Source organism: Dendrobates tinctorius, unplaced genomic scaffold (assembly GCF_039654945.1).
Source record: "Dendrobates tinctorius isolate UK_male_01 unplaced genomic scaffold, ASM3965494v1 ptg000019l, whole genome shotgun sequence".
Taxonomy (NCBI): domain Eukaryota; kingdom Metazoa; phylum Chordata; class Amphibia; order Anura; family Dendrobatidae; genus Dendrobates; species Dendrobates tinctorius.
Window position 1 is genome coordinate 59,532,133 of NW_027361687.1, and position 19,649 is coordinate 59,551,781.

Below are 19,649 nucleotides of genomic sequence, written 5' to 3' on the forward strand. Positions count from 1 at the left end.
ATATCTATAGCGCCGACATATTCCGCAGCACTTTACATTTTAGAGGGGATTTGTACAGACAATAGACATTACAGCATAACAATAATCACATAGATTATAACAAATACCAAGAGGAATGAGGGCCCAGCTCGCAAGCTTACAGTCTATGAGGAAAGAAGTAGACACGAAAGGTGGGTGGTAACAGTTGCCCTGATTGTATGGACCAGCCATAATGTTAAGTGTGTAACAGTACAGACACAGAGGGCTAATGGATGCATAAAGCATGTGGGAACATGATGCGGGGAACCTGGTTATGGTAAAACTTTTGGCTGTGCCACACAGGGATAGATTAGGTTAATGTGTTGAGGCGATAGGCCAGTCTGAATAAATGCGTTTTCAGGGCACGCTTAAAATTGTGGGGATTGGGGACTAATTGTATTGACCTGGGAAGTGCATTCCAAATAATTGGCGCAGCACGTGTAAAGTCTTGGAGACAGGAGTGGGAGGTTCTGATTATTGAGGATGCTAACCTCAGGTCATCAGCAGAGCGGAGGGCGCGGGTAGGGGGGTATACTGAAACAAGGGAGTAGATGTAGGGTGGTGCTGAGCCTTGGAGGGCTTTGTGGGTGAGGGTAGTAAGTTTATACTGAATTCTGGAGTGGATGGGTAGCCAGTGTAATGACTGGCACAAGGTAGAGGCATCGGTGTAACGATTGGTGAGGAATATGATCCTGGCTGCAGCATTCAAGACAGATTGGAAAGGGGAGAGTTTGGTAAGAGGGAGACCGATTAGAAGAGAGTTACAATAGTCGAGACGAGAATGAATAAGAGAAACAGTAAGAGTTTTTGCAGAGTCAAAAGGAAGAAAAGGTCGAATTATAGAAATGTTTTTGAGGTGCAGATGACAAGAGCGAGCCAGTGATCGAATGTGGGGGGCAAAGGAAAGCTCGGAGTCAAGTATGACCCCAAGACAGCGGGCATGTTGCTGGGGAGTAATAGTGGAACCACACACAGAAAAGGCAATGTCGGGTATAGGTACATTAGTAGAGGGAGGAAACACCAGGAGTTCAGTCTTTGACAGGTTCAGTTTCAGATATAGTGAGGACATGATGTTAGACACAGCGTTTAGACAATCGCTAGTGTTTTCTAGAAAGGCTGGCGTGATGTCAGGAGAACAAGCGTATAATTGGGTGTCATCAGCATAGAGATGGTACTGGAAACCAAATCTACTGATTGTTTGACCAATAGGGGCAGTGTATAAGGAGAAGAGGAGGGGGTCTAGAACCAATCCTTGAGGAACCCCAACAGTAAGGGGAAGGTGAGAGGAGGAGGAACCGGCAAAATATACAGTAAAGGAGCGGTCAGAGAGATAGGAGGAGAACCAGGAGAGAACGGTGTCCTTGAGGCCAATGGAATGGAGAATAGTGAGGAGGAGCTGATGATCCACAGTGTCGAATGCTGCAGAGAGATCCAAGAGAATTAGCATGGAGTAATGACCATTAGATTTAGCTGCTATTAGATCATTGGAGACTTTAGTGAGAGCAGTTTCAGTAGAGTGTAAAGAGCGGAAACCGGATTGGAGAGAGTCGAGAAGAGAGTTATCAAATAGATAGCGGATAAGATGGGAATGGACCAGGCGTTCCAGGAGTTTAGAGATGAAGGGAAGATTAGAGACAGGTCTATAGTTAGCGGCACAGTTTTGGTCAAGGGATGTTTTTTTAAATAGTGGATGTATGATGGCATGCTTAAATGAGGAGGGAAAGATACCAGAAGAGAGAGAGGTTAAATATTTTAGTTAGGTGAGGGGTGACAGCAGGGGAAAGGGACTGGAGGAGATGTGACAGAAATGGGTCACTGGTGCAAGTGGTTGGGTGAGAAGATGCAAGGAGCCTGCTTACTTCTTCTTCTGTGACTGGTTCAAAATCAGAGAGCAAGCTAGATGCAGGGGGGAGGGAGGACAGTGCATGGTATGAGGTGTTTGGGAGATAATTTCCTGTCGAATCTGGTCAATTTTTTCTTTGAAGTAATTGGCCAGATCGTCAGCTCGAAGCTCCGTGGTTGGGGCCTGTACTCTTGGGTTGACTAGAGAATGAAAAGTCTCAAAGAGACGTTTCGGGTTATTGGACAGTGAGGTGATGAGGGTGTTGAAATAGGTTTGTTTGGAGAGCTGAAGGGCAGTGTTGTATGTTCTAAGCATAAACTTATAATGGATGAAATCTTCGTGTAGATTGGATTTTCTCCACAGACGTTCGGCTGGAGCACCGCTGCAGGAAACGTGTTTTCATGGTGTGCCAGGGTTGTCGCCATCTGTGTTGTGGTGTTCTATATATAGGAGGAGCAAATTCATCCAGGGCACTTTGAAGTGTTTCATTGTAATGCTTCAATGCAGAATCAGGACATGAGAGGGAGGAGATAGGGGCCAATGAAGACTGCAAGTTCTTCATAAGTTTCTGGGTGTTAATGGCCTGTATGTTTCTATAAGTATGGACAGTGGGGGTGACCTGAGCGGCCTGGCAGTTCTTGATAGAGAATGAAAGAAGATTGTGGTCAGAGAGCGGGAGAGGGGAGTTTGCGAAATCATCCACTGCACAAAGCCGGGAGAAGACCAAGTCGAGGGAGTTTCCATCTTCATGCGTTGGAGAATTAGTAAGCTGCGAAAGGCCAAATGAGGAGGTTAGAGATAAAAGGTGGGTAGAAGATGGGGAGAGAGGAAGAGCAATGGGGATGTTGAAATCTCCCATGATGAGGGTAGGGATGTCACAGGAGAGAAAATGTGGAAGCCAAGTGGCAAAATGATCCAGGAACTGATGGGAGGGGCCGGGAGGACAATACACAGAGAATATAACTACTATATCACTGGTTAGAAAAACAATTAAGTCATTTTGTCTAAAATGTTCAGTCCGCCATTAGATCCTTGTCAATGATTAAGACGCACGTTTTGCGTTGAAAAGCGTTTTTTTAAATGTCTGGACTATGACTTAATTGTTTTTATGCCATTTGAAGTTATGGAATAAAAGAAAAATGGATTTACAGTGCTAGACTTATTTTTTCTAAGTGCTGAAAACTTGCCGCACAGCAGGATCCGCGCCCTCCAGGAGGAGGTGAGCAGACACTAAACTTTTATGTACACTATAACACTGCCCCCATGTACAAGAATATAACTATTATAATACTGCCCCTATGTACAAGAATACAACTACTATAATACTGCTCCTATGTACAAGAATATAACTACTATAATACTGCCCTCTATGTACAAGAATATAACTACTATAATACTGCCTCCTATGTACAAGAATACTACTATAATACTGCTCCTATGTACAAGAATACAACTACTATAATACTGCTCCTATGTACAAGAATATATCTACTATAATACTGCGCCTATGTACGAGAATAGAACTACTATAACACTGCTCCTATATACAAGAATATAACTACTATAATACTGCTCCTATGTACAAGAATGTAACTACTATAATACTGCTCCTATGTACAAGAATATAACTACCATAATACTGCCCCTGTGTACAAGAATATAACTACTATAATACTGCTCCTATGTACAAGAATATAATGTGATGGTCAACGTGTGACTGGACACACCGCCTCCAGCAGGGTGAATTTCTATGGCACATTTGACCCTGGATACACCACCTCCAGCAGGGCGAATTTAAATAATAAAGGGAAACACCAGGGAAACTGATACAATGGAGGGCCCTGCGATAGAGAACGGGGACGTGGAGACCTCCTGCACTCCCCTGAGCCAGTCTCTACACTCCTAACTGTCCCTATACAGGCTCCGCACCTGTCGCCGAGCTGGAACCTAAGAACCCTAGCTCGCCCTGCACCTAGCCCTTTCTAATGAAATGGACGGTGCAGAAACTAATCCCACCACTGCACTGAAACACACAATAGGAAAGTTACAAAACAGGGGTACCACCACTTAGCTTTGCTCTGTTGCTCTTGCTCCCAGCAACAGAGTATCACCAGAAGTCAGCTTCCACCTGAAGCTTCTACACCAGAGCTCTGCCTGAGCTGCAAGGAACTCCTCTCTGTAGTTCCTTCCTCCACCAGACTTGGTTGGAAATGAGCAATATCACCAACAGTGAGTGAAAGAACAAGACCCACCTATATAGTTAAACCAGAGCAATCACACCTGTTAGTGATAATCACGTGCACTAAACTAAAGAAACTAGAGTGCAATGACCCTACCGGCCACCGGGGGCAAAACGAGAACTGAAATCACCACAGTGCAATGAGCCCAATGGCCACCAGGGGCAAAACTACCTTAAAGCCAAAGACTTGAAGGAAAAAAAAGGTTACTAGTGCATTTATCTGTCATAATCCAAAATGGATCATGACATATAACTACTATAATACTTCTCCTATGTAGAAGAATGTTACTACTATAATACTGCGCCTATGTACAAGAATATAACTACTATAATACTGCCCTCTATGTACAAGAATATAACTACTATAATACTGCTCCCTATGTACAAGAATATAACTACTATAATACTGTCCCTATGTACAAGAATATAACTACTATAACACTGCCCCTATGTACAGGAATATAACTACTATAATACTGCCCCCTATGTACAAGAATATAACTACTATAGTACTGCCCCTATGTACAAGAATATAACTACTATAGTACTGCCCCTATGTACAAGAATATAACTACTATAATACTGCCCTCTATGTACAAGAATATAACTACTATAATACTGCCCCTATGTACAAGAGTATAACTACTATAATACTGTCCCTATGTACAAGAATATAACTACTATAATACTGCCCCTATGTACGAGAATAGAACTACTATAATACTGCTCCTATATACACAAATATAACTACTGTAATACTGCTCCTATGTACAAGAATAAAAAGAGAGAAGAGCCAGCACTGCCAGTGGTCAGAACGCATAACATGAGGTGCATATGCACATATCTTACTGCATTCAAAATGAGACATTTAGCAAAATATTGATCAATATATTGAGCCACCCCGCCACGCCAAGGCAATCTCATATGGGGGGTCCTACTCTACATTTTTATTATTCACTGTGCCATTGCGGCCTCCTAAATGTTTTAAAAGCAAGACCATATCAAATGCAATCCATACCTGAAGCATATCTGCATCACTCCCGTGCAGCCAGATGGAGCAGGTGCAGATGAAGGCCAACCAGGTCTGAACACAGACATCTCAGGTTTGACCTCCACACACTGCCCAACCAGCAAACACAGATGAAGGGCAATGCAGGCCCAGACATGGATGCAAAAATAAATAAAGCCTGGGGCAGGGCGGGGCTGCCGTGAGTGTGCACAGCAGCCTAGATCAATCACAATAAACACAGAAAAGATGGCGAACATGACCCAGCATGCACGGCAACAGTGGTGGTCAGCCACAAAACCAATTTGCAATAAAAAGAGAGAAGAGCCAGCACTGCCAGTGGTCAGAACGCATAACATGAGGTGCATATGCACATATCTTACTGCATTCAAAATGAGACATTTAGCAAAATATTGATCAATATATTGAGCCACCCCGCCACGCCAAGGCAATCTCATATGGGGGGTCCTACTCTACATTTTTATTATTCACTGTGCCATTGCGGCCTCCTAAATGTTTTAAAAGCAAGACCATATCAAATGCAATCCATACCTGAAGCATATCTGCATCACTCCCGTGCAGCCAGATGGAGCAGGTGCAGATGAAGGCCAACCAGGTCTGAACACAGACATCTCAGGTTTGACCTCCACACACTGCCCAACCAGCAAACACAGATGAAGGGCAATGCAGGCCCAGACATGGATGCAAAAATAAATAAAGCCTGGGGCAGGGCGGGGCTGCCGTGAGTGTGCACAGCAGCCTAGATCAATCACAATAAACACAGAAAAGATGGCGAACATGACCCAGCGTGCACGGCAACAGTGGTGGTCAGCCACAAAACCAATTTGCAATAAAAAACGTAGAGTAGGACTCCCCATACGAGACTGCCTTGACGTGGCGGGGTAGCTCAAACAATTGATCAATTTTTTGCTAAATGTCTCATTTTTGAATACAGATAGAAACCAATGTGTGTTTTCACACTTTATGTATTACGTTCTGACCACAAGCAGCGCTGGCTTCTCCCCCTCTTTTTTCTTGATATTGGTTTTGTGGCTGACCACCACTGTAGCCGTGCGCGCTGGGTTATGTACGCTATTCTTTCTGTTTTCTTAGTGATTGATCTAGGCTGCTGTTCACATTAACAGCGGCCCTGCCCTGCCCTAGGCTTTATTTGATTACGCACCTGTATCTGGGCCTGGATCGTCCTTTATCTGTGGTGCTGGTCAGGCAGTGTGGAGGTTGGACCTGAAATGTCTGCATGGACCTGGCTAACCTTTATCTGCGCTTGTCCTCTGGTGCCATAGGAACGATTTTGAAATGCTTGAGGTACAGTGTGCATGTAATGAGGTCTTGCTTTTATACATTTAGGAGGCCGCAATGGCACAGCGAACATAAAAAACGTAGAGTAGGACTCCCCATACGAGACTGCCTTGACGTGGCGGGGTAGCTCAAACAATTGATCAATTTTTTGCTAAATGTCTCATTTTTGAATACAGATAGAAACCAATGTGTGTTTTCACACTTTATGTATTACGTTCTGACCACAAGCAGCGCTGGCTTCTCCCCCTCTTTTTTCTTGATATTGGTTTTGTGGCTGACCACCACTGTAGCCGTGCGCGCTGGGTTATGTACGCTATTCTTTCTGTTTTCTTAGTGATTGATCTAGGCTGCTGTTCACATTAACAGCGGCCCTGCCCTGCCCTAGGCTTTATTTGATTACGCACCTGTATCTGGGCCTGGATCGTCCTTTATCTGTGGTGCTGGTCAGGCAGTGTGGAGGTTGGACCTGAAATGTCTGCATGGACCTGGCTAACCTTTATCTGCGCTTGTCCTCTGGTGCCATAGGAACGATTTTGAAATGCTTGAGGTACAGTGTGCATGTAATGAGGTCTTGCTTTTATACATTTAGGAGGCCGCAATGGCACAGCGAACATAAAAAACGTAGAGTAGGACTCCCCATACGAGACTGCCTTGACGTGGCGGGGTAGCTCAAACAATTGATCAATTTTTTGCTAAATGTCTCATTTTTGAATACAGATAGAAACCAATGTGTGTTTTCACACTTTATGTATTACGTTCTGACCACAAGCAGCGCTGGCTTCTCCCCCTCTTTTTTCTTGATATTGGTTTTGTGGCTGACCACCACTGTAGCCGTGCGCGCTGGGTTATGTACGCTATTCTTTCTGTTTTCTTAGTGATTGATCTAGGCTGCTGTTCACATTAACAGCGGCCCTGCCCTGCCCTAGGCTTTATTTGATTACGCACCTGTATCTGGGCCTGGATCGTCCTTTATCTGTGGTGCTGGTCAGGCAGTGTGGAGGTTGGACCTGAAATGTCTGCATGGACCTGGCTAACCTTTATCTGCGCTTGTCCTCTGGTGCCATAGGAACGATTTTGAAATGCTTGAGGTACAGTGTGCATGTAATGAGGTCTTGCTTTTATACATTTAGGAGGCCGCAATGGCACAGCGAACATAAAAAACGTAGAGTAGGACTCCCCATACGAGACTGCCTTGACGTGGCGGGGTAGCTCAAACAATTGATCAATTTTTTGCTAAATGTCTCATTTTTGAATACAGATAGAAACCAATGTGTGTTTTCACACTTTATGTATTACGTTCTGACCACAAGCAGCGCTGGCTTCTCCCCCTCTTTTTTCTATGTACAAGAATGTAACTATTATAATACTGCCCCCTATGAAAACGAATTTAACTACAACGCCTGGCAAAAATTATGGAATCACCAGCCTTGGAGGATGTTCATTCAGTTGTTTAATTTTGCAGTAAAAAAGCAGATCACAGACATGGCACAAAACTAAAGTCAATTCAAATGGCAACTTTCTGGCTTTAAGAAACACTAAAAGAAATCAAGAACAAAAAATGTGGTGGTCAGTAATGGTTACTTTTTTAGACCAAGCATAGGGAAAAAAATATGGAATCACTCAATTCTGTGTGAAAAAATTATGGAATCATGAAAAACAAACTAACAAAAAAACACTCCAACACATCACTAGTATTTTGTTGCACCACCTCTGGCTTTTATAACAGCTTGCAGTCTCTGAGGCATGGACTTAATGAGTGTCAAACAGTACTCTTCATCAATCTGGCTCCAACTTTCTCTGACTGCTGTTGCCAGATCAGCTTTGCAGGTAGGAGCCTTGTCATTGACCATTTTCTTCAACTTCCACCAAAGATTTTCAATTGGATTGAGATCCGGACTATTTGCAGGCCATGACATTGACCTTAAGTGTCTTTTTTCAAGGAATGTTTGCACAGTTTTCAATTGATGGGATAACAAGTCTCCAAAATATCAAGATAACCTTGTGCATTTATTGAAGATGTAATGACAGCCATCTCCCCAGTGCCAGCATCATCACCTTGCCCAATGCAGATTTGCGATTCATCACTGAATATGACTTTCATCCAGTCATCCACAGTCCATGATTGTTTTTCCTTAGCCCATTGTAACCTTTTTTGTCTGTTTAGGTGTTAATGATGGCTTTCATTTAGCTTTTCTGTATGTAAATCCCATTTCCTTTAGGCGGTTTCTAACAGTTTGGTCACAGACATTGACTCCAGTTTCCTCCCATTCGTTCCTCATTTGTTTAGTTGTGCATTTCCTGTTTTGGAGACATATTGCTTTTAGTTTCCGGTCTTGATGCTTTGATGTCTTCCTTGGTCTTCCAGTATGATTGTCTTTAACAACCTTCCCATGTTTGTATTTGGTCCAGATTTTAGACACAGCTGACTGTGAACAACCAACATCTTTTGCAACATTGCGTGATGATTTACCCTCTTTTAAGAGTTTGATAATCCTCTCCTTTGTTTCAATTGACATCTCTCGTGTTGGAGCCATGATTCATGTCAGTCCACTTGGTGCAACAGCTGTCCAAGGTGTGCTCACTCCTTTTTAGATGCAGACTAACAAGCAGATCTAATTTGATGCGGGTGTCAATTTTGGGAATGAAAATTTACAGGGTGATTCCATAATTTTTTCCCACAGAATTGAGTGACTCCATAATTTGAAATGACTTTAGTTTTGTGCCATGTATGTGATCTGCTTTTTTTCTACAAAATTAAACTGAATGAACATCCACCAAGGCCAGTGATTACATAATTTTTGCCAGGCGTTGTACTATAATGCTGCTCCTATGTACAAGAATATAACTACTATAATACTGCTCCTATGTACAAGAATATAACTACTATAATACTGCTCCTATGTACAAGAATATAACTACTATAATACTGCTCCTATGTACAAGAATATAACTACTATAATGCTGCTTCTATGTACAAGAATATAGCTACTATAATACTGCTCCTATGTACAAGAATATAACTACTATAATACTGCTCCCTATGTACAAGAATATACCTACTATAATACTGCTCCTACGTACAAGAATATAACTACTATAATACTGCTTCTATGTACAAGAATATAACTACTATAATAATGCTCCCTATGTGCAAGAATATAACTACTATAATACTGCTCCTATGTACAAGAATATAACTACAATAATACTGTCCCCTATGTACAAGAATATAACTACTACTAGATGGTGGCCCATTTCCAACGCATCAGGTGTTCTAGAATAAAAAAAAAATAAAAAAAAGTTATTCTCACCTTCTGATGGCCCCCAATCTCATCTTCACGCTCCCGGCATCTTCCGGTCCCAGTAATGCTTAGCGCGAAAGACCTGCGATGACATCACTCTCGCGAGAGCGTGACGTCATCAGTGGTCTTTCGCGCCAAACATTACTGGGACCGCAAGATGCCGGGCGCGTGGTGAGAGGAGGGAAAGAGTCTGGGGGCCGTCGGAAGGGGAGTATATCACTATTTTTTATTTTAATTCTATTTTTTACAGGTTTATGGTACCCAGGGCCTGGAGGACAGTCTCCTCTCCTCCGGACCCTGGGTACCATCCGCACATTGAGCGCTGCGCCAGTCATCTCCCGGCTGTGTCACCGCTGACCTCCGTGCAGCAGGAGATGACCTGCGGCAACCGTCGGGAGATCAGCGGCTAGTGCCGCAGATCTCCTGCCGGTAGCGTTGGCGTGCGCCAATTCGCGGCCGGCCGGGCGCAACCAATCAGCATCGCGGGATTTCTGTTACAGACAGACAAACAGAATTAAAGGCTTATATAGTAGATAATGCTGCCTTTATGTAAAATAATATCACTGTTATTATAGTGCCTCTTTTATAGGAATATAACTACTTTTGCTGGTTATTTTTAGCGATTGCATCTGTGTTTGTGGCTCCAGTATGACCACGGTGATCTGATAACAGAGTTGTCATCCTGAGACATAAATAAGTGAATTTCTATTTTCGCTGGGTGACGTCAGTGCCTTAATACTGTGGTTATAAATAACCTAATATCTGAGCCAAGTCTGCACTTTTACACCTACTGTATGTTATGCTGGGAATTACTGGGGCATCCATGCCTGTGTACTCTTGGCATGGCTCCGGCTGATGGCTGCCAGCAATTAATACATAGCTCTTGTGTTTGGTCTGTCTCCAGCAGGCCTGTGCTCCCTACTGCTGACTCCCCCACATTTCCTCACTTTGTGTCTCTAGGGGAAATAGGATTCAAAAATCCTTTGTACTACGGTCAAACAAGAAATCCTTAATGAGGTAAGAAAACATCAGGAAGGTCGTCCGAATGCAGCAGAGAAGGGAGCAATGCTCTTGTGCTTAACATTTGTCTATTTATTGTGAATACACATTTCCAGCAGACTAAAGCATCAGGGAACCAAAATGGGCAGCATCCTTGCTTCATGTCCAAATTTGAGCCAGCTACAGTCACCACTAGAGGGAGCTCATAGCTGCAGATTTATACAGTTTCCATTGTAGTTAGTTGGGAGCCATATATATCTGACTCAAGCGACCTGTGTAAGTTCAAGGCACGATTCCTAACAGTAGACATACTTATAGTGTGAGGTAGTGACCCGTGTTAAAGGTAGGGGTCGCTGTTTGTGTTCCCCAATATGCGCACGAAGGCGTATTGAGGCCATGAGGGGGCATCGCAGTCATAGCTATGATTGCAATGGTGAAGCAGTGACCAACGTCACAGGTAGGGGTTACTGTGTGTTCTCCCCAGGTTATGCACAGAGGCATATGAAGGCAATAGTTTTGCACGGCAGTCACGAGCGTAGCTGTGACTGCAATGCAGACTTAAAATAAAATAAGTGCTAGCCTTAGACATGCTAGTGTCCAAGGCAGATGTATGGAAAACCTGTGCTGGGATGTTGTGTTGTGAAACAGACTGCAGGGTAGTAGTTGTGCAGTCCGTTTCACTCCAAGTCCAGGTTGTCCATGTGGATAAAGTCCACAGGTTCTTTTGTTAAAAGTCCTGCAGGAAAGGGTTTGGGTGTGTCAGGTCCAGTGTCAGAGCCAGAGTGAGTTGGTGCTTGTTACTGTGCAGAGTAGTTAATGTTGCAGAGCACGGCCTGTGTGAGGCAACACAGGACAGAGCGGAGCCAATAGGCCTGGCACCCACAGCGTACACAGTGGTGCTGCCGTCCACGGTAACTGGTCAGAGGAGGACTGGCGTGTGTAGTGGCTGCAAACAGGTGGATATGGTGTCTGGCTGCGACCTGGAGGATATCAAGGACTGTATACAGCTGTGTGAGAAAAAAAACTAACACAGCGGTGCAATCACCCGCGGTAACTGGTCTCGGATGTGGACAGGTCTTGTGCCCAGAGGAGAATCGGAGGTAGCCTGTCCTGTGCTCGAACGAGGACTGGTGTGTTGTGATTGCAAACTAAACGAGTAAAGCTGTGAGTAAAGAGACTTGAATACAGCGCTGCAGTTGCCCACTGTTACTGAAAAAGGGAGGTCCGGCGTGTTTAGGGACTGCAATCTAAAGCCGTGTAGTATGTAGAGCTATGAAATGGACACTAACGTTATATGCACTTGTGCGTGAAATGGACATTAAGTGTGTGAAGTAAAATATGAAAGAGACTTTGTGTTTGAACTTTGTGGGTCACTGCCTCTTCACTGCATAAGTGTGTTACGGCTGCACTACAGTAACCAAAAGGAAATTAAGCCAGCTCTATATGCAAATCTATGATGCGGGTCTCCTGACCTGTATAAGATTTAGGAGCAAAAACATAAGAGAAAGAGCTAGCCCCCAGAGAACGCACATGAGAACCAACAAGTACACAAGAGAAGATGTGAGAGTACTAGACAACACAAGAGTAAGAGGATGACAGCAAAAGTGTAAGTGAGCTTACAGTGGGGCAAAAAAGTATTTAGTCAGTCAGCAATAGTGCAAGTTCCACCACTTAAAAAGATGAGAGGCGTCTGTAATTTACATCATAGGTAGACCTCAACTATGGGAGACAAACTGAGACAAAAAAATCCAGAAAATCACATTGTCTGTTTTTTTTTTCATTTTATTTGCATATTATGGTGGAAAATAAGTATTTGGTCAGAAACAAGCAATCAAGATTTCTGGCTCTCACAGACCTGTAACTTCTTCTTTAAGAGTCTCCTCTTTCCTCCACTCATTACCTGTAGTAATGGCACCTGTTTAAACTTGTTATCAGTATAAAAAGACACCTGTGCACACCCTCAAACAGTCTGACTCCAAACTCCACTATGGTGAAGACCAAAGAGCTGTCAAAGGACACCAGAAACAAAATTGTAGCCCTGCACCAGGCTGGGAAGACTGAATCTGCAATAGGCAAGCAGCTTGGAGTGAAGAAATCAACTGTGGGAGCAATAATTAGAAAATGGAAGACATACAAGACCACTGATAATCTCCCTCGATCTGGTGCTCCACGCAAAATCCCACCCCGTGGGGTCAGAATGATCACAAGAACGGTGAGCAAAAATCCCAGAACCATGCGGGGGGAACTAGTGAATGAACTGCAGAGAGCTGGGACCAATGTAACAAGGCCTACCATAAGTAACACACTACGCCACCATGGACTCAGATCCTGCAGTGCCAGACGTGTCCCACTGCTTAAGCCTGTACATGTCCGGGCCCGTCTGAAGTTTGCTAGAGAGCATTTGAATGATCCAGAGGAGTTTTGGGAGAATGTCCTATGGTCTGATGAAACCAAACTGGAACTGTTTGGTAGAAACACAACTTGTCGTGTTTGGAGGAAAAAGAATACTGAGTTGCATCCATCAAACACCATACCTACTGTAAAGCATGGTAGCGGAAACATCATGCTTTGGGGCTGTTTCTCTGCAAAGGGGCCTGGACGACTGATCCAGGTACATGAAAGAATGAATGGGGCCATGTATCGTGAGATTTTGAGTGCAAACCTCCTTCCATCAGCAAGGGCATTGAATATGAAACGTGGCTGGGTCTTTCAACATGACAATGATCCAAAGCACACCGCCAGGGCAACGAAGGAGTGGCTTCGTAAGAAGCATTTCAAGGTCCTGGAGTGGCCTAGCCAGTCTCCAGATCTCAACCCTATAGAAAACCTTTGGAGGGAGTTGAAAGTCCGTGTTGCCAAGCGAAAAGCCAAAAACATCACTGCTCTAGAGGAGATCTGCATGGAGGAATGGGCCAACATACCAACAACAGTGTGTGGCAACCTTGTGAAGACTTACAGAAAACGTTTGACCTCTGTCATTGCCAACAAAGGATATATCACAAAGTATTGAGATGAAATTTTGTTTCTGACCAAATACTTATTTTCCACCATAATATGCAAATAAAATGAAAAAAAAACAGACAATGTGATTTTCTGGATTTTTTTTTCTCAGTTTGTCTCCCATAGTTGAGGTCTACCTATGATGTAAATTACAGACGCCTCTCATGTTTTTAAGTGGTGGAACTTGCACTATTGCTGACTGACTAAATACTTTTTTGCCCCACTGTAAGAGAGCAGGCCCCAGAGAAAGAGTTTGACAACAAAGAAAGAGAGAGCCCCCAGAAAAAAAGAGCGGGCCAACAGAGAAAGAGCGAGGCTCCAGAGAAAGCGCTTTAGAACGAACAAGTACATGAGAGAAAATGTACTAGACAACACAAGAGTAAGGGCCCCGTCACACATAGCGATGCAGCACCAGCGATCCCGACAACGATATGACCTTGTCAGGATCGCTGGTGTGTCGCTAGATGATCGCTGGTGAGCTGCCAAACAGGTAGCTTCACCAGCAATCAGCACCAGAGACAGGCGGGTAACAAGCAACGCACGTCGCTTAGATACCCACTGTGTACCTTAGTTACCAGCGCGCTTGTGGCAGGCGGGAGACCAGCGATCAGCGAGCTGGCGCTGGTAACTAAGGTACACATTAGGTTTCTAAGCGGCGCGGCACCTAGAAACCCAATGTGTACCTTGGTTACCAGCTCCCTGCACCAGCACGCTGGTAACTAAGGTACACATCGGGTTTCTAAGCGCTGCGCGTCGCTTAGAAACCTGATGTGTACCTTAATTACCAGCGCCAGCTCGCTGATCGCTGGTCTCCCGCCCGCCACATGCAGCGATGCGTGCTGGACAGCGGGAGACCAGCGATCAAAAAAAATGTCCTGGCCATTCCAGGACGATCAGCGATACCCAGCAGGGGGGCCGGTCGCTGGTAAGTGTCACACACAGCGATCTCGCTGGTGAGATCGCTGTTGCGTCACAAAACTTGTGACTCAGCAGCGATCTCTCTAGTGAGATCGCTGTGTGTGACGGGGGCTTAAGAAGATTACAGCAAGAGTGTAAGCCAGCTTAACAAAGCGGGCCAACAGAGAAAGAGAAGTCCTGCAGAGAAAGTGCAGGCCAACAGAGAAAGAGCGGGTCAACAAGGAAAGAGCGGGCCCACAGAGAAAGAGCAGGCCCACAGAGAAAAAATGAGCCCACAGAAAAAGAGCGGGCCCCCAGAGAAAGCACATGAGAATGAACAAGTACAAGTGCATGAGAGAAAATGAACAAGTACAAGTACAAGTGCACAAGAGTAAGAGGGTGACTGCAAGAGTGTAAGCGAGCTTAAGAGAGCGGGCCCCAGAGAAAGAGTGAACCTACAGTGAAAGAGCGGGCCAACAGGGAAAGAGCGGGCCAACAGGGAAAGAGAGGGCCAACAGGGAAAGAGAGGGCCAACAGGGAAAGAGAGGGCCAACAGGGAAAGAGCGAGCAACAGAGGAAGCGCATGAGAACGTACAAGTACATGAGAGAAAACATGAGAGTACTAGACAACACAAGAGTGAGAGGATAAGAGCAGGAGTGTAAGTGAGCTTAAGAAAGCACATTACTGAAAGAAAGCAAGAGCACCATAGTGCAGGAGAGTGCAATGATTTAAAAAAACAAGGTGTAAGATCTGTATGTAAATCTATAATAGGGGTCACCTAATCTGTATGATAAGCTGTAGGAGCAAGCACATAAGATGGAGTGTGCGCACAAGGGAGAGAGATAGTGAGAGGCAGTGAGCGCAGGTGAGAGCACAAGCACATGAGTGAGCAGGCACACATGAAAGCAAGCGAGAGTGTGAAAGATAGTGAGAAGGAGCCAGTGGGCACCCAAGAGAGACCAAGCAAGCACACAAGTTTGAAGCAGAAACTGAGTGTAAGAGCTTGCGATCCAATTTACTTGTGAAACTGGAAAAAAGTGGGTAAAACTCTGCGCTGCTTATCGCCAAGAGTTGAGCAGGAGAACAGGAATAACAGGAATGAAAACAATTCATCAGGACAAAACCACAAGCTTCATACCTAAAAGAAGCTGCACCAATTCACATTTTTAAATACTGTACTCAAAAGCCCATATAGTGTTGGAAAATAATTTTTGAGCCCTCAAACATTTACACACGTAGATATTTCTCAGATTGAAATGTATAAGCCCCGCCCCCGCTTAATTAAGAATTGCTGTCACTTAGAGAAGTGTTACTTTGTTTAGCTAATTTGAATAAACCCGGCCCTGGAGTCTTCAGCAGGATTTTGCTTCTGATAAGGCTCGGCTCCGTTCTTGTGGACTCGACACTCAGATCCATATGAAATATGATATAGTGGAAATTTCACTTACAGTATTTACATATTTTCTCTGGATACTTTATATTGTGTGCGAGTATCAAAATAACAGTGTAGAATAAGTAACACACACAGTGATCAGAGGTGATGTCTGCCTGATGGTGCCCAATCATTTCTCCAATCTTTCCCATCCACATCCTGTCTATTTGCAGCCCTCGCTGTGTGGATCTGCGTGTTCCTTTATACAGAGTAGGGACCATTTTATACTAATAGATTCTTAATGGTCTTAAAAAAAAATTGAGGAAAAATAGTGATTTTTTTTCACATTGATCAATAGATATTTTACTATTTCAGTGGATTTACAGTTTAAAATATTCTAACATGATCTAAATGTTTCTCTAATATTCAAATATAATGTACTATAATAGGATAAAATATAATAATTAAGGACTATTTGTGATATTCTACACACTTACTGGCCAGCATTTCTATTAATTTAGAAACGTTATTGCTTCAGCATAAAAAAATTATATATATAGTCTTTATTTTGTTTAACTCTGAAAGTTTAGAATATAAAAAAATACACAAAAATATATATACATATACTTTTTGTGTGTAATATACCGTATATGTAAAATAAATTTATTTTTGGGCTCTATATATATATATATCCCCCAAAAATACATATATTTTTCGCACACAAAAAAAAGTATATAAATTTAGTGTGAATTAGTGTCTGTGTGTATAATTTATATTATATATATATATATATATATACACACACATACACACACACACAGATATGCACAAATATATAATACATGTGTAAATGTAGATATATATATAATTTTTTTTTATACACACACTTATGTTTATATGCATAGAATACACACCAGTATATATCAATGACCCATGATCCCATGTATATGATCTCTACAGTGTTCGCTCTTCAAAACAATGGATCTGAATAGAAAGGTCAAAAAAAACCAAAAAACTTATTACTAAACGGCAATTAAGATGAATAAAAAAATATATAAGAAAATGTATACAAACATAAAAAAATAAAAGAATAAAAGTAGAAATGTTATAATGTGAAGATAAAATAACTAAACTAATAGGAAAGTATAATTAGAATAATAAAAAAAGAAAAACAGACCTTCAAAATGATTTTACCCATTTTGCAGCTGCAGAAGACGCGTTATACTGTATATAGTGCAATGCAACTTTTTTTTTTTTAAATCGTAAGCAAACTTTTAGTTAGCGTCCGTACAGATGTGTAAACATTACATTTAGCGGAGATTGCAGAGCAGCTTCTTACCTTAGGAGGTGAGCAGTCCTGCGCCTCGCTCGCTCTGTGAGGATCTGTCCGTCACCAGCGAGTGGCACTTTCCATCACACGCTGCATTAGAGTTACTTAAAATGATAACCCAGCGTTTAGTCCCCGAGGAGCGGCGGGGGGATCAGAGGCAGATACTTTAACCCTTTAAGCAAGACAGCAGCGATACAGAGTTAATAAAGGATAACGCTTGCATTATCAGGTGGCCCTTTGCCTTGAATCAGTATTGATCGGAGGACTCCTCATACTCTGCCGCTGTAATTCCTATTTATTTGATTGTCATACTGCCATCTCTCTCAGGGGGTAAGGGCGCATTTTAAGTCCTGTCGACGCTCCGCACGCTCTAAACCTGTATTGCAGTAGGGATGATAAATTGTTTTGAGTGATGTGGTCTGGAAATTAATCGGATGTCACCTGGGCACTCTGTGAGAGGACACCCTGTGTTGGCGTCGCACCCATGAAGTCAGCTTGTCTTTAAAAGAAAACTTAAAATCTGGATTTACTAAATATAACGTAATTTTTAGATTATCAGTTACAGTCAATCCCAATGCTGTAGGAAGGCTAACCACCAGAAGTCAATGCTCCTCGATACTGTGGATTCAAGTTCATAATGTTTCAACGAAGACTAGGTGACTCTATATATACATCCATTAAACATGGCACGTGCTCAGATCGAAAGACCCAGGTAATCAGTCTCCTGACCTGAGCTTACTGGCTCCGGTTGGGATACCTGGCAGGCCTTCTGGGGGTTCTGATTAGAGCATGGTCCAAATTTCTAGACACATGAAACCAGCCTCAGAGCTTAGGCCACGATGTCCAAACTGGCCACAGGTCTCCAGAACTAAACTCAGCAGCCTTATATAGAGCTACGAGTCTGATTACTAAAGGTTAGACACTGATGTCATGGTCCATACTCGGACTGCGAGTGTTGGATATGAGAAATTGGCCTTTGAGCAGTTGGCCACCACTGCCAATTTTGATTAGACAGATGAGAGTAATTTGTTGCATATTGTGGCACCTTTAACAAGGCCAGAGACAGAAGCGATGTCATAGGGACAGAGGAGCAGATGAGCTAAAGAGATAAAAAGTGTTCCCCTTACAATTTAAGCTCTGTTCACACCTGTATTGTAGCCTCTGTGTAAAACAGAAGACAAGACGCAGTACTTCATCCAACATAGGAATTATTTAGACACGCATCCCCAACTTATTCTGGGGTCCTACTGTGAGGTCCATAGTTTTGACATACTACCAAATTCTAGGTTTTCCTTATCGTCAAATGTAATGAAATTGCCAACAGAGCAGTAACGATAACATGGCTGGAATCCAATGCAAATCTTCATGGTAAATGGGCAGCTAGTTGCCCGTTACAACACATTAGCAGTTGTATCATCGATACGTGGTTGAAAAAAAGTTGTAAGCAAATCCGGACAGGGTCACTTTCAGATTAGAACCTATTTAAGTTGGTCAGAAAACATTGACCCTGGATCTTTTACTCCAAAGTGTAGATTGTTGTCACGAGCTGTAGAGATCAGTCACAGGTTGCTTCAGCTGGGCCGACTTTAAAAAGATGGTCCTTGATATAGTAAGTCAGTAAGCTACCCACACAAAACCCTTCAGTGGGACAGGGACATCGGCACAAGATCGTAGAGGATGTAAAGCTTGAGGGTTTTCCTGTCCACTAACTTCTCTAAATCAGACCTAGATCTCGTTTAGTTGTAGTAATCCCTCTCGGTGACGTTGAACATTTGTTAGATCATCAGTCTGTTCTTCTGACTGGTCCCTTCATATGTCTTTCATGGTGACCAGTAAAATGGCCACTAGAAAAATGCCAACAGGAACATTAGCCACATGGAAAATTGCTCACATGAAAATAGCCAATATGACAAGTTAACAGTTATCACCTCCCTCCCCACCAACCTGTAATAGGTTACATAGCTCCGGAGTCTGTGAACAGTGTGACCCCGGCAGTACCGATATAACGTTATCACAGCCCCCCTGACCTGTAATGTTATATCGCTCCGCAGCCTGTGTACAATGTGACACTGGCTGTACCAGCTGTACCAGCATGTGCCCAAATGTCCATGTGTGAATACTAGGGTGACCGCAAAAAATCGATGTCGGAATTTTGTCCGTCTGGACCCCACAAAACGATTCCCCTTTCCAGATATTGAGATAGCCAAAATTTGAGCTCGATCAAACGACGTTAACCAGTGCCGCTCGTCGCTCAAAGTTTGAAAAAATCCAAATTGAGGTATTTTAAGATTTAGGTATTTTGCATAGTCTGTTAGACTATAA